This window comes from Pollicipes pollicipes, unplaced genomic scaffold (genome assembly GCF_011947565.3).
Source record: "Pollicipes pollicipes isolate AB1234 unplaced genomic scaffold, Ppol_2.1 Scaffold_6686;HRSCAF=7923_pilon_pilon_pilon, whole genome shotgun sequence".
Classification (NCBI taxonomy): domain Eukaryota; kingdom Metazoa; phylum Arthropoda; class Thecostraca; order Pollicipedomorpha; family Pollicipedidae; genus Pollicipes; species Pollicipes pollicipes.
The window spans coordinates 38,202,907-38,218,805 of NW_023596921.1; positions in this window are offsets into that span (position 1 = coordinate 38,202,907).

A 15,899-nucleotide genomic window follows, 5' to 3' on the forward strand; every position below is an offset into this window, starting at 1 on the left:
ATGGACACCTATAGCTTCTTGGTGTGATACTACATTGCGCAACCCGACAGTTTTTAATCTGGAGGGCGATTCTTGCCACCAAGGCTATAACCACTGATTACCACCATTGCAACCACATTGATTCAGGGATCAGGCCTCGGGAGTAGGGGTGGATCACCCTGAGTGGACAATATGGCTGATAGCAGTGTTTTGTCTGTGACGAGTTGTGACAACGGTTCAGCAAACAAAATTGTAGACAAAGGACGTTTTGTCAAAATCGCAAGGGACGTATCCCTCAGCCACCAAAAGTTTACACGTGTGCTTGCTGGAATCCGTCGATGCTAGCACAAAGAAAATGTGGATTAAAGGGAGCATGTCACATTTTTGCACTTTTTACACACAGATCAGACACGTCTAGTCTGGCCAGTAATGCCGATTTTTCCGAAATATTTCAGAATGTCTCAGAATTTGGACTGTGAATAGCCGGTTTGGCGGTAAAATGACCTTGGACTCCTTGTTCACCACTAAGAGTAATCATTTTGATTTTCTTTGTTTTTTCGAACTTGTGTTTTATGTGATCTTCAAAGAACCCTAGTCGGCAAAAATACCTGTTTAGTAGTTGCTACGAAAGCTCAAAACACTATACAGAAGAAAGGATGTATAAATATGAGGCCTTTATTAACGCGCGCCCGGGTGGCCGGTCGGACACCTTTCGCTCTGATGTTGGGTCAATTTGACCCCCTCCTTGAGATCTCAGGACCCAAGAGAACTAGAGACACAAATTCACAGGGTGTGTCGACCTGTACGCGAACTCACTTAGGTCAAAGTTTCAGGTTCCCAGGCCATGACCTTCGGGTCAAATAAGATCAAACAAGATCAAATTCCAGGTTGGTGTCCAAAGGGCCCCTGAAACCTAGATAACTGTTCTAAGCAAAATGTCGTATCCTTATCTAAGGTCAGTGTACTTGTTTGACCTTTTCAAGGTCATGTTGACCAAAATCATACAATACCACTTTGAGTTTTGCACTTGGATAAGCGACGTAAATTATGCTAGGCAGTACGCACCTAAAAACAAAATGTTGACCTGGTTCATTCTAGGTCAATGGCGTACTCCATCCTTTAGGAAGCTTATGCAAGGTGTATAATGCGATTCCTGTTATCAATGAATTCGAAATGAGCACCAAAAATTATCCCATACAGCAAGCCGTAGAGTAATAAAGCGGGCTGATTTTGACCTTGGTCTGCCCTTCACACCCGACCTTAGGTCCATGTAAGTTGTTAATTCAGTTGTTGTGTTGCCTCAGAAAGCATCTCAGAGATGCATGGCTTCACCTAACACTCCGTTGTTGGATCAGATTGAACTATTCCCTAGATATTGTCCTCGCTGAAATTATGGCCTGATTTTAACCTTCCATAGGTCAGCAACCTTACAAGATGCATCTAAATTTCTGATACTAGACAATCCGCTATTTAATTCCCTACAGCCATGCAAAATTAGTCGCGATTGCGCCACGCCGTTCAGAAACCATTTCGGAAAAACTTCCGGGGAGTAATTTGACCTCCACCCGAGCGCGTGTTAAGACAAATCTACGAAATGTCGCAAATTCCACGAGGCGTCCTGCTATGGTTTTGATCCATACCCTATCGCGTTTATCACGGTGACTCTTTTTGACGCGCATTTTCGTTTTGGGAATTGTTAACTTGGATGCTTGGTTCATTGCAAGAGTGTGTTTACTAAGCAGACATGACCTGCGAGAGATCACGTGGTCAACTGACGCACAGGTGCACACATCCACCTAAGCACTTATCGCTAAAAACGTACACCGCTTGCTGCGTCCATCATCAATGTTCATTTCTACTGAAATAAGTCGTACCCAGGAATAGCGAAATGCATTTTAACCAGTGGATTTTGGTGCACAAAGCGCCTGATTGCTCATTTTTGCAGGCAGTTTTTGTCTATACCGTGCCATTTGCATGCCACTTTTGTCCCGAGAGCGCCTATCCCAGAAATGAGTTCTGGGGATAGGTAAACAAGGAACACCGACAAAAAAGTTGAGAGTTTAATTTGAATTGTAAATATTAATAAAGTTAATTTGTAATGATTATACATCATTGTTATAGCTTTCTGTCGCTGCGCTGGCAATCCCCAGGGCTATTAACAGACTCGACTGGCGCTGAGATTTCACCAAAGGAGACTTTGGAGACGCTTTCAAAAGGCGGCACGCTCCCAGGTTGTTTCAAAACGCTAAGCTTCATGCTTTTAAAAATAGCATAATAAATTGTGGTTGTGACCCGAGATCTTTGATCTTCCCGCAGCTCTCGGCGACACTGGTTGCCGGCCAGGTCCTGGTGGGGATGGGCTTCAGCTTTGGTCTGCACAGCATTACCCTCATCCAGGTGCCTGAAGACGAAGACCGCTTCATGAACGACGACCAGCTCAACTGGACCATCGCGGTGACGGCACTGGCGCTGATGACCGGCTCCTGCCTGGCCATGCCCATCGCTCCGGTGCTGGGCGCCAGGCGGCTGCTGATGCTGACGCAGCCGATCCACGCGCTCGCGTCACTCTCTGCCGGCCTTGGAAAGCACTTCGGCTGGGTGCTGCTGGGAAGGTTCCTCACGTCCGTCACGCTCGGTATGTCGGAGGGCACTGCGCGAGGCTACGTGTCCGAAATCGTGCCCCCGAACAGGCGCGCGCTCTTCACGGCTATCCTGAGCACGATGCTGTTCGCCAGTCACGCGGCCAGCATCGGCTTCGCTCGCTACGTGCACTGGAGCACCATGTTCATCATCACAGGATTTTTACCCGCCGCCGTGTGCCTAGCGGGCTTGTATTTCATCCCCAACTCACCGAAGTGGTTGCTGTCACACGGACATCCGGAGGAGGAAGCTCTCCGCGCCATACGTTTCTTTCACGGAAAGGATATCGACGCAGAAGCAGAGGTTCAGAGCACGAAGAACTCTGTCAAGGAGACCAACGTCGACGGCGTTTCCCTCCCCATGCGTAGGCTGATTCTGCAGCGGGAGACGCTGCATCCCTTGTTACTTATCACTGTCGAGATGGTTGTTTTCATCTGGAGCGGTGGCCTAGGGATCACTTTCATCACACCCTTTATCCTGAAAACTGTACACCTGCCTCTGGACAAGTACCAGAGCGCGCTAATAACTTTGGCCCTATCCGCTATCTTTTGCCTGCCGACCAGTATGGTCATCGAGCGTTTCGGCCGTTTGCCACTGCTACGCGCCAGTGGCGCGATTTCCGCGCTGGGATGCGCCGCAATTACCGCCTTCTTCTTCTTGCCTGAGGCGCTGCAGCACACACTGGGCGGGGTCGTGCTGGCGGGTGCGGTGCTCACGCAGCTCTTGTTTACTTGCATTATCTCTCCCATCGCCATGACGTACGTCAACGAGCTCCTGCCGAACCGCACTCGGACTTTCTGCGCCAACATTACCCTTGGTGTGATGTACACAGACCTCTTCATTTTTCTGACGACGTTTCCGTTGCTGAGTGCTTCCATTGGTTTCGGGGGTGTCTTCATTATTCATCTGGTGGTCTGTCTACTGCAGGTGGTTTTCGCCACGTTTTGCCTTCCGGAAACGAAGGATCTCTCGCTGGAACAGATTCAGCAGCTGTTTCAAACAGACGCGGCGGCGTCGGGGACATCACCATACGTGTGCGAAGCAGTGGCGGGCAAAGCTGGTGAGGATAATTTCGCAATCGAATTAAGAGAATAAAAAGATCTTGATGTCATGCCATGCTATGCCATGCCACCACATGCCACGCTTTTCAAGCTCGGCTTAGCGTGCCACACCATGCCTTCTGAACTCTGAACACAAAACAGAGAAAGTCAACAAGCGACAATAGCAAGTTATAATGCTGCATGAATGTATGCACACGCGACTGCCACGATGTTGTGCAATGACTCTCGCTTGGCTTCCGATCGGGCATGCTGAAACAAAATGTCTCCTGCCATCGAGATTTTGGACCAAGTACACCCTGGGTGCTCCAGGACAGATATCACAAAATGTAGCACGATCAGTAGCTCTTGACGACATGCCTTAAGCAATTTCAGTTGCCTCCTTTCACATCACGGATAACTGTAAACAACCATTAGAAGATAGATGTAGATTATGCGGGTAGCCAGTGCTTGCCTGGAACATAACAGGATCTTTCAGCATTTTTGTTAGGGGCTGTCTGACAACGCGTCGAGGCTGGAGTGCTCACCGAACGCTCCCGATAAATCCCTAGGCTGGTCTTAAAAAATTGAACACAGTTCTATATAATAAAAGACACCTCTTTAAAACCAAGGCAGATATCAAAATATGCCATTCAGCTTCTCGTGGATCGGTGCTTTCTCTGTCTCAGGACAACCTCTGCCCCGAAAAAAGTGATTGGCCGAGAGGGACTGAACGACTCACAAAACCTGTTGACAACCACATGCTTTGGGCCTAGGAAGCCAATTGACACCAAAGCTTCCCCATTTGATGCCCATTGGTCAGTAGCCCATTCTTTTTACAAGATGGTGTCCTTAGGTCAGGTCGAAGTTCACAGAATGCCCCACACTGGAAACGCCAGTTTGCAGACAACCCAATGCTCCGAGCCCATAAGACTGATCGCCACAAAACTTTTATCACTATCCTTTTCAGAGCGTGGTGACCATGAATCAGGTCAAACAGGTCACCAAAAAACGGCCGAAGCTACCAAAAAATGGCTACAGATAATCCCATGACCCGAGCCTGTTTGACCAATTGGTACAAAACCTTTGCGGACCGATCCACCATGATCTGTAATTTACCCTTTCAGGTTAGCATACACTCTAATCTACGTATGCCAGCATACGTAGATTTCTTGTTCAGGTGTTTATCCGTTGACCACTGAGTGCAAACTAATTTGATTTAAAAGCAGGTTAGTTTTCGTATCGCCGTTTGTTCGAAGCGGAGCGGCGTATTTTCACATCGTGTTATATATACGGGTATATATATACATATATAGAAATAAATATATACATACATACATACATACACACACACACACACACACACACACACACACAACATATATATATATATATATATATATATATATATATATATATATATATATATATATATATGCATATATAAAGGGAACGAAGTTTGCAGCCTTTGATGTTGCTTTTGAATTCATGCACTACATTGGTGCATTTTAGTTTGTCGAGTTTGTCAGGGCTGTTTGTCATAAGAAAGTTAGATATCTTCCTACTACGATAGTAAATGACGATGTCTATTCTGTGGTCGTTTTTGCCTTTAGCATGTCGAAGATAATTTCCCGTAAAGCTTTTTCGTCTTGTTTGTGGGTTGATGTCACTTGATTTTGATAATACATTTTGGCGGTTCGTTGGATGTCTTGTCTTGGTTTGCTGTCAAAGTGTCTTGTCATATGTCGTTGTATTTCGTTTCCAATATCAGAATTTGAAAAACCTGTTGTTCACTAAGATTTGTCTGGTTCTGATCAATTCTGAATGTAATCCTGTCCAATCAGAGCAGTGCTTAAATGCACGTCCAATGAAGGACCTTATGACGCCAATTTTGTAGTGTCGAGGACACTTACTGTCAGCATTAAAGTACCGTCCGTTGTTAGTCTGTTTTGGGTAAACAGTCGTTTTAAATCGGTGTCCTTGTTCATCGACAGTCAAGTCCAGAAAGGGCATGTGTGTTTGTTGAATTGAAGTTTGCTGTGTTGAATGTTCTGCACACTTAGCTCTGTTGTGGATTTTAAGCCATACTGCTCTTTAAAGGTGTTCTTGAGACATCCTAGTTGTTCAATGTCTCTAACTTCCACAAAGATGTCTACGTGGCGGCAGTAAATGTCCGGTCCTTTGTCGTCGTTTTGTAGTGTTGCGGTTTCTAGTGGTTCCATGAAGAAATTAGCGAATAAAGGCCCTCGAGATGAGTCTATCACAACACTCTCGCGACTGCCTCACGACGCCTGACAATATATATATATATATATATATATATATATACATATATATATATGCATAGCTATCTATATATGTATAAATATATAGGTATATATCTAGGCATGTATATGCATGTATAAATATGTAGGTTTATATACCTATGTCTATATTTATGTGTATATATATATGTGTATATATATATATATATATATATATATATATATATATATATATATATATATATATAGCGAGCAGATTTTGTTGTATGCCAGAGTTGTAAATAACGCCATACATGCTTCGCAATATCCTCTTCCTCAAACCTTTGATCCTACGAACACCCTTTCTCTTAGGTGGCTCAGTGAGACGCATTAAATCTCCAAATGCTCGCGGCATTTCGTCCGGGATAGGACATCATCAGACGGTTGCAAGAAAAAACAATATTCAGATAACACTATTTAATTGTTAGATCTACATAACGCCAAGTAAAATCAAAATGGGACATTATATCGGTAAGGGCTGATCGCAGGAACAAAGCGAAATAAGCTGACCACAGTGCTTTGACAAATCTGCGGGGAACTCGTTCAAAATTTCGGAAGGAACCTTCAGTATAGAAAATAATCATCCCATTCTGGCTGCAGGCAGTGGACCGTGAAACAAGCCAAGCGTGCCCTCGCGTTGACCTGCCGTTTTTTCTTGAATGCTCTACTAACAGCTTGTTTGTTTCTGCACAACATTGCTCTGAAAACGAGCAGTTGAGATTCATACCAATTTGCAACGCGACAGAGTGACATTGTCTGTAAAAAATCAAGGTCCTGGTGCTGCCCTTCCAATTTTTTGGTTAGTCCGGCAATTTTAAAGACTTCAAAAAGCTTGGAAAACTTTGGAAAAAGGATGCCAGGCTGTTGCGTCACTGCTCCAACCCCACCCATACCTCCCCAGATGGCGGACGAAACTTGGCGCTTATTGATGACTAGTGCGATTATGGATAGAGATACTGGTTGGTTCCCAGGCTCATCTGCCACTTGGGAGGAATAGGTGGGGGGGGGGGGGGGGAGAAGGGACGCAACATTCCGGTGCCCTCGCAGTTAATGTCAAGTGTCCCTTTGTGATGCCCCTGGAATTTTGCACACTTTGAAAAAGGTAATTCATTTCACCAAAGAAAAGTTTTCATGCTAGATTGCAGCGTGGGTATTCGGGAGTCCTGTCAAACAGAGGGTCATTATCATCTGCGTAGCTTGAGACCTTAAGCTTTAAACTGCTGAATAATATTCATTTCGTTGAGCCCTATGAACACATCTTATGCAAAGTGATTCTAAGTAAAGGGAAAACATAGAGCAACCCAAGGCCAACCCTACATCAACCCCCTTTCCCACGCACACGAAGCAGATAGTTCGGTTTTGATTCGATTTTGTGATTACGAACCCGATACCATGCATTGCTACAGCTTGCTAAAGGTGGTCTCATTCGGCGGAATCATAGGCTTGCCGCGAGTCGCGTATGGGGAGAGGGCCGGGCCTTTCTATTGTGATGCGAGGATTGCCCTCACCCGACAGTCGTTTTCACGCCCTCACCCGACTGTCGTGTTCATGCCCTCACCCGACAGTAGTTTTCACGCCCTCACCCGACAGTCGTTTTCACGCCCTCACCCGACAGTCATTTTCACGCTCTCACCCGACTGTCGTTTTCACGCCCTCACCCGACAGTCGTTTTCACGCCCTCGCCCGACAAGGGAGGCGGCCTGATAGGCCCCACTGCGCGCTTACTTCTGAACTAAGGCAGATAGAGAGTCAGGCCGGGAAGCAGCGTGGTGCTTGTTGTCTAATACATCTATCAAGTCTAGCGTTCGGTTTCCAGATCGATAGATGATCTTCCACGTCGCGCCAATGACGTCAAGCTGTCCATATCGGAAGTGGCACAAATGTTCTCGCTGGAATAATTCCCAAACTGGTTCGCAAAAGTGATTTCATAAACACTGGCGTCTTTTTCGCTACCTTCCTGTTCTGGAAACACTCCGTTTTTCGTCTGGGTCCACTAAATGATCTATCAGATCAACGGAATATCACCGTTGCTAAAATGTCCCCTGAAGTGAGCGGTATATAGTCCGATACCAATAGTGGCCACGTTGAAAAGGGTGGGGTAATGGAAAAGACGGATGCGCCACTCATCATCTGGATTGTTCAACTGTACATGTTTTCTTTTTGGGTCAGATGTGACCTCTGAAGTCAAGCTAGGCCGCTGGGGTCACGAATGCCTTGTATTGATATACAATGCATGTAGATGTATTACAATCGTCGGAAAAACGTTATTTGATTTGCTTGACAACATTTCAATTGGACATATCTTGTGTTGTAAGCAATCGGCCCTTGGCATGGGTCAAAGTTGTTCTATCTGCTATATCATGACAGATACTTATATTTCATTTACTAAATACGGATGACTTATATTTGAAACCATGTGAACGACCTGATCCAAGTTAAATGAGTTAACAGAATGTTACAACACATTGTGACAATCGTCATTATGCCTCTCCAACGCAAGGAAGAGCAAGGCTGAACAAGCGCACTCACGCTACTAGTCACTAGACACATATTACATCTGCACTAGCGATTCGCAGGCGATGGCAAGACAGCTCAAATGCTGCTCGTATGTTCAGGTGCAACTCAGATGCAGCTCAGATGAGTAGATGATCAATGACGTGACCTTGTTTAAATTTTGGAAATCAGTGCCGCTCACATGCAAGTAGCCAGTAGCAAGGCTGGTGAAAAAATGGAAAAACACCAATCAAGTACGCTTGCACGAAAACCACGGTGAAACCAATGCCCAGCGGTACTTACCTGTACATTTGACCTTACCTGTGCAGTTGACCTTACCTTTCCCTAACTCAGCTTGCCCTTAGCCGAGGAAGTTCGCGACAGCTGATGTTGTCAGAAAATGTTGATGTGGCGGATCGTAGCAAAACATTATGAAAAGCGCATGTGGCACACATCTTACATAAAATAACAATTGGACATGTTAAAATGCCACATCACCAGCACTACAAATTGAGATTCCCGTCTTCATTGTCGTCTAATTATTCAAGAAAACCTCAGGGGTCAAAATCCTCAGGGTTGTCTGACCCCTTCCCCCGTCTCATCGGGCGGGTGTTAATTACAGTGATTTCCCTTTGCCTTTTAACCAATGATAACAATTATGCCGTCTTTTAACACGCGCATGGAAAGGGTTAATTTGACCATCCAAAAGTGTATTTTAATAATAACTCCAGAACAGTACGGCATAGCAACGCCAAACACTGTGTAAATGTAAGCAATCGAGCAGATGATCGTGTGGCTTAGAAAAGGAGACATACCTTGAAAGGTGGCTGACCTTAAGCAGACCAAAGTCGGGCCGTGATTATTGGCGAATACGCTGCAATCTTTCAAGCTGAAACAGCGATGGATTGCTTAGATAATGTCACGCAGCCATGAGATGGTTTGTTCTTCAAATAAGAGCATGTAAGTTATATTAACAAGCAATTCCATGGACCGTGGGTCAGATATTGAGGCCAGATCAAGGCCAAGACGAACACTTTTTATCCGAAAAATGCTTCAAAAGGTAAGTTAATACATTCAGTTCGAATTCCATGATCACAAGAACACTAACGGACCTCTTATTTTGACTACATAAAGGTCAGATGTCACTGACCTAAAACGACCCCATTAACCGTTTGGTTTAAAGAACATACCGCCTGAAGTAGTTCTTGGCGTTGATCTAACTTCAAATATGAAAATAACCTTGCATGTTTTGGCCATTTTTACCTTCTAAACGTCGATGAATTCACAAACCCGATACGCCCTCAGCAACATCTTGCCAAGGAAAAGTACCTAGGTTAAAGCTAGTTGCGTGAAGTGGCCGGGGAGCATTCTGGACACTGATCTGGATTTTTACCCTGTTTGACCTTATTTTAACCAGAAGGTCACGATCTAGAGATCTAAATGTTGAACGGTTCATATGCTGAGTTGTCATGAACAGGGCTACCTGCCTTGTGAACTTGGTGTCTCTAGCTTTCCCAGTTTTCTATATCTCTGGCGTCAGGCGCTGTCAAGTTGAGCCCCCAACCCGAGCGCCTCGCATTCAACCAGCCCCCCGCCGTGTGTTAACTCATCTGGCATGTGGCTTGTAAAATATTGCATTTACGACGCTCGTCACCAGTTCCTTTAAATCCGGCCAGAATGATTGGTAATAATAATATAATCAATAACGCGCATAACACCTGTAAGGTAACGATTCATACATGAATCACTAGCAACGGTAAAGCCGTTAGGGCCCAACCTAAATCATGAATAGTAACTCAACAATGTGCTTTTTAATTTATTGATTTTTGCACTTACGACAGCGTCCACTCCACGGGCACCACGAATCCCACTACAAAAGATGTCTCTGCCATCAGGCTGCGCGAGACTGTCAGCTTCGCTCCTGGCGCCCTCTGAATCGTCTGCAAACCTTTCAGCAGAATAGAGGGCGCCAAGGAAAGCGGCCCTCTCTTGCGGCGCGTCATTGACACGGTCTGGCGTATGTCAGGTCCATGACGCTGTAAACAATGTCCTTCACCTGATAATTAAGCCATGCAAATAACTTCTCTGTTGCGTGCAGTCTCCACTCTCCAGTTCAAACCGCGCTTTGAACATTTTCTTCGACTCCTTGATTTTCATTCTCATTGTTTTTTGGTTTTCGTGCTCTCAGGGCCTTTTTGCTCTTCCTTTTTTGCAGTCGGAATATTGTATTAATTCTACCCTGATCTTGCACGGTATTGCAAGCAATACGGTACACCTAGATAACGTTAGAGGGTGGCTTTCACACGAGGCTTGGGAGATCCTTGCCGATGAATAATTCAAATTTGTGTTGTCCGTTATGTGCCCATCTACATACCCATGATGTGTTGGCCTGAACGTGAACTCACTTGGGTCAAAGTTTGATGTCCTACGTCACGATCTTTGGGTCAAATAAGGTAAAAAAGGCCAAATTATAGGGCGACGTCCAAAGTACTCCCAGAACCACCTATTCAAAGTAAAAAATCACATGCTTATTTAAGATCATTGCCTTTGTCTCACCTTTCGAATGTCATGGCGGTCAGAATTATACGAAACTGCTTTGAGTTTTGCATTTGAATAAGCGACAAAGATTACGCTAGGCAGTACGTCACTAATGTTACTAAAACAAAATGTTAACCCGGGTCATTTCAGGTCAGTAACGTATCCTGACCTTTAAAAAGTTCATGTAAAATGCATAATGTGGTTACTGTTATCAATAGATTCGAAATGAGTGCCAGAAACTATCCCAAACAGGAAGCCCTAGAGTAATCAAACAGGTTGGTTTTGACCTTAATCTGATCTTTATACCTGACTGTAGGTCAATGGAATTTGTTCACGCAATTGTTGTATTGTCTAAGAAAGCATTTCAGAGATGTATGGCTCCATCTAACACTTTGTTGTTGCATCATATTGAGCGATTCCCTAGGAACTGACTCCGCTGAATCCATGGCCTGACTTTGACCTGCCGTAAGGCAGCGATCTTACAAGGTAAATCTACATATTTGGCACCAAACCATCGGTTACTTAATTTTCTACAATTACGCAAAATTTGGCATGGCCGCATCGCCCCGTTCAGAAACCATTCCGGAAAAACCTTCGGGGATGGGGGCCAAATTGGCTCCCACCCGAGCTCGTGTTAATTCCTCACTAATAAAAAATCGATATGTTCTAGCTGCACTCCAGAGTTGGACGCTGAATCGCAACATCTTGTTGTGTCTGTGTAGTTGCTTCCATACGTCAACCAGTCCAGAGTATTCCATGAATTGAACAACAAATCCTTTATTTCGGTCGCTGCTTCTCACCCTTCGAGAAGACGACACCCTCTCCTTTACATTGCTTTGACGAAGAGTAAAGTTCCTCCTATCATTATGTACTTGCTTTGTAGCGACGAATGACCACAGCCGGAAGCAAACCTTAAACATACTTGGTGGCCTACGTTTATCCCATATACGTTGGCCAGTGTACGCGAAGCAATAAAAAAAAAAAATCGGCGTCTTTTTTAGGAAGCAGCCACTTGTACAATCCTCGACATTTCGCTTGTCGTCTTGCAAGCAAATCCAAACGGTGCACCAACGCCTCTGCTTCTGGCATCTCCGTGCCCGAAGTGCTCTTCCCCTCCCCGCTCGTTCAGTCAGAGTCGCTCGACTGACTCGTTCGAATGAGTTTCTTAGATGCAGAATATGTCGGCGTAGACTTTGTTCAGCCATGTGAACAGCTTCCGCCCATTAGGGGTTGTGCCATGTTTAGTGCCCAGACAATTCACATTCAGAGACAACAAGTTATTACGCATGGTCTGGTCAGTTTTGGGAGTCTCGAGTTACTTCATCAATTCGTTTCCTCAGCAACTCCGCCGCCAACGGGCACGCCATCAAACAACCGGCTTCAGACAGACGGCAGACCGACGTGAGACCCTGTTAGGACGTATCTCTCAGGGCCCCAGACGTGAGACCCTCTTAGGACAGGACCTCCAGGACTCCGCACATTGGGCACTGTTGGGACATAACCCCCAGGACCCCCAGACGTGAGATGCTGTTAGGACATAACCCCCAGAACCTCCAGACGTGAAACGGTGTTAGGATGTGACCCCCATAACCTCCAGACGTGAGACCCTGTTGGGACGTGGCCCCCGGAATCCCCAGACGTGATACCCTGTAAGGATGTGACCCCAAGGATCCCGAGACGTGAAAACCTGTTGAGACGTGACCCCCACAACCCCCAGACGTGAGACGGTGATGCGATGTGACCCCCACAACCACCAGACGTGAGACGGTGTTAGGATGTGATCCCCATAACCCCCAGACGTGAGACCCTGTTAGGACGTGATCCCCAGGACCCCCAGACGTCAGACGCTGTTATCATAACGTAATCTTTAGACACTTCCGTCTGAAAAATAAGGCTGATGACAGACGCTGGCGACACTAAATGGCGATTAGCAATAATTTCAGAAATTTTGTGCTGACATTTATCGAATTTTAATATAACAGGAGGTGCTGGTTGTGCAATGTGATCAAGTGATCAACACTCGTGATCATGAGCACAGTTTGAAACGTCGAGCGCTGACAAGGTAACCAATATTTGCTTGAAAACGCTGTTTAACCAATTCCTCCCAACATACTTAAGGTCGATAACTATCACCTTAAGAACTCATCATAGCACCTATCACGATAAGCTTTATTTTCGGAAAACCAAGAGCCCAAGGCCTTCCTTGCTCACATCAATTGAAGCAATTCAGTTCATTGTCGATGCTCGTTGTCTCTCGCAGCGCCGTGCTGTACAGCCCCGAACCATCGGCAGCTGAAACACACATCGCCAATGGACCGTCAGGAAACAAGAATGACTCGGCTTCGCCACGCGCCTAGCATAACCTTGTGTAACATCACCACCAACAGTCACCCCCCCCCCTTTCAGTGACCTCTGCCCTGAGGAAGAAGGGAGGGGGGACGCACCAGCGGCCACCGGGCGACGGCATGCCGGCCGGGTTCGGTCTCCGCTCAGCTCCACAGACGCCGGAGCGCTCGCAGGTGTTTAAGCCTGTTCAAGCAGCCGGTGGCTGAAGCCGGCCAGCTTGTTAGTGGTGTCGGCCGGAGTTTGGGTTAAGCGTGGATGCCTTCTTTACAGCATGTCACGCCGTACTTCGTGAAAATAGTGCACACCCGACCAGCACAAATCAATTTTAATAAATCACTAGGCATTTCAGAGTTTGTAGCACTTCGGAAATGAACAGGGTTTCCGAGTCTCGCTTATTTCTGAGGCCGAGAATCTTTTAGTAGATGTTTTGGCGCAGCGAGCCCGGCCTGGTGCGTGTGTACAGGCCGACAGATCAGCAGTGATATCAGATCAGGCCAACAGATCAGCAGATGGGGGCCGACACTCCGCCTCTCCGCCAGCTGATCCGCCAGCTGAACCGGGGGAAGCCCGACTGATGACGTCAGGGGCAGCTCCCCGAATGCGCGCGTCAGAGGCGGCAGCTGGCCTGTAGACTGGGACGGCCCGTCCAGTGAGAATGAGCCCTGAAGGTACCTTGAGCCTGACCTTGCAGCCCTGGGCGGCTGTCTTAAAGGCAAGGGCATTGGCCCCGTTGGCCCCGCCTTAGCTAGATTTTCTTGCACCTGTGGGATGACTTGTCTGTCGTTGACCTCCTTTCCCAGGGCTGCTAACCCAGCTGCCAATGCGGTCATATATATATATATATATATATATATATATATATATATATATATATATATATATATGTGTGTGTGTGTGTGTGTGTGCGTGTGTGTGTGTGTGTGTACCCTCGGTAGGCTTGCTTATTTTGCTCCTCGTCGTATCTCTTGACACCCTCTTTCTTCCCGGACGGCTGTCTTCAGACTTACAGTCACTGACCTGATGAGTGAATTCCTGTCATCATTAGTTTGTGAACCCGACGTCCGTCTTTTCAATTCATCCGCCTAGTCATGCCACTGATCTTCCCCTGATTCACGGACTCGTGGGTCGGTCCTTATTGGGTCTGCAAAGTAGCTACTGTTGTCACTGGCATATAGTTCGCAGCTGGTGACAGGCCTTCGTCTCTGCACCGTATGCATCCGTGGTGCACCACCAGCCCCGAGTCACCACTGTCCTTTCGCACCATCCCCGCGTCACCACTGTCCTTCCGGCACCAGCCCGCGTCACCACTGTCTTCCGGCACCAGCCCGCGTCACCACTGTCCTTCGGCACCAGCCCCGCGTCACCACTGTCCTTCCGGCACCAGCCCCGCGTCACCACTGTCCTTCGGCACCATCCCCGCGTCACCACTGTCCTTCCGGCACCAGCCCCGCGTCACCACTGTCCTTTCGGCACCAGCCGGTCACACTGTCCTTTCGGCACCATCCCCGCGTCACCACTGTCCTTCCGGCACCAGCCCCGCGTCACCACTGTCCTTTCGGCACCAGCCCCGCGTCACACTGTCCTTTCGGCACCAGCCCACGTCATCTTTGTCCTTGTGAGGGCACCGGGCCGGCCGAGCGAGAAGGCCTTGACTGCGCGACTCGGGAGCGTCACTCCCCCCCCCCCCCAACACCGCGACCGCTGGCGGCCCTGTTCTGCTAAACCTTGTTCACGTGTGCGGCAAAGAGCAATGCCTTGGAATGTCCAGCACTTACATAATGGTTCTAAGGTTGCTTGACACGGTCGCTTAACGAGATCTTCTGGTATGTTAAAAATCAGTCATTTGACATGCAAAAACTCGCAAAACAAGACCATTTTTTAAAACCCAAAATTGTTGAAGTGGTCTCTCATGTCCACCCCAATAAGATTTTGTCAATAGTTGCCATGGTTCGCTGACTGGCAAATGACTGCACTGTGAATGTGCACTGTATCTTTAAAAATAGAAACACTCTAAGCTGCATGACAATCATCACACTACTACGAGATCATTATTCTTGATCAATCTATCTATTTGTCATCATGTTTATGAGACTACTTCCATGTCAACTTAAAATGTATGTCTTTGTTAGCGGGGCAGCTCTCACTGACTCACAAGCTCCAGCTTCTGTGAACTGATTTTTCACTCCTGTGTGGTCTTTTTTAGGTGAAATTTTCCGCTCCACACCCCAGCTCAAAAACACTTCTACCTGTAGTTCTCCCAACTGTAGTAATTAGCTCAGCTGTAAGTTTCTAATTCTAACTGAAGTTCTTAGCTCAGCTCCTTATTCCAAGAATGAGGCGCCTGATGCCTCCTGGCCGCTGTGGCGTATTCGGCTTTCGTGGTCTGGGAACGCGCAGTTCTTCTCATCCAGCGAACCGCGGGCACGAAGCCTGGAGCGGGTACGTTGTCTGGCCTTCCAGACATGGAAAGGTCAGCTGGCAACAGGCCAACGGAAGTCAGCCTAGGCCCCGGTCGGCCTCGCTGCGGCATGCACGGCCGACTCTGCAAGGATTCAGCAGGTTC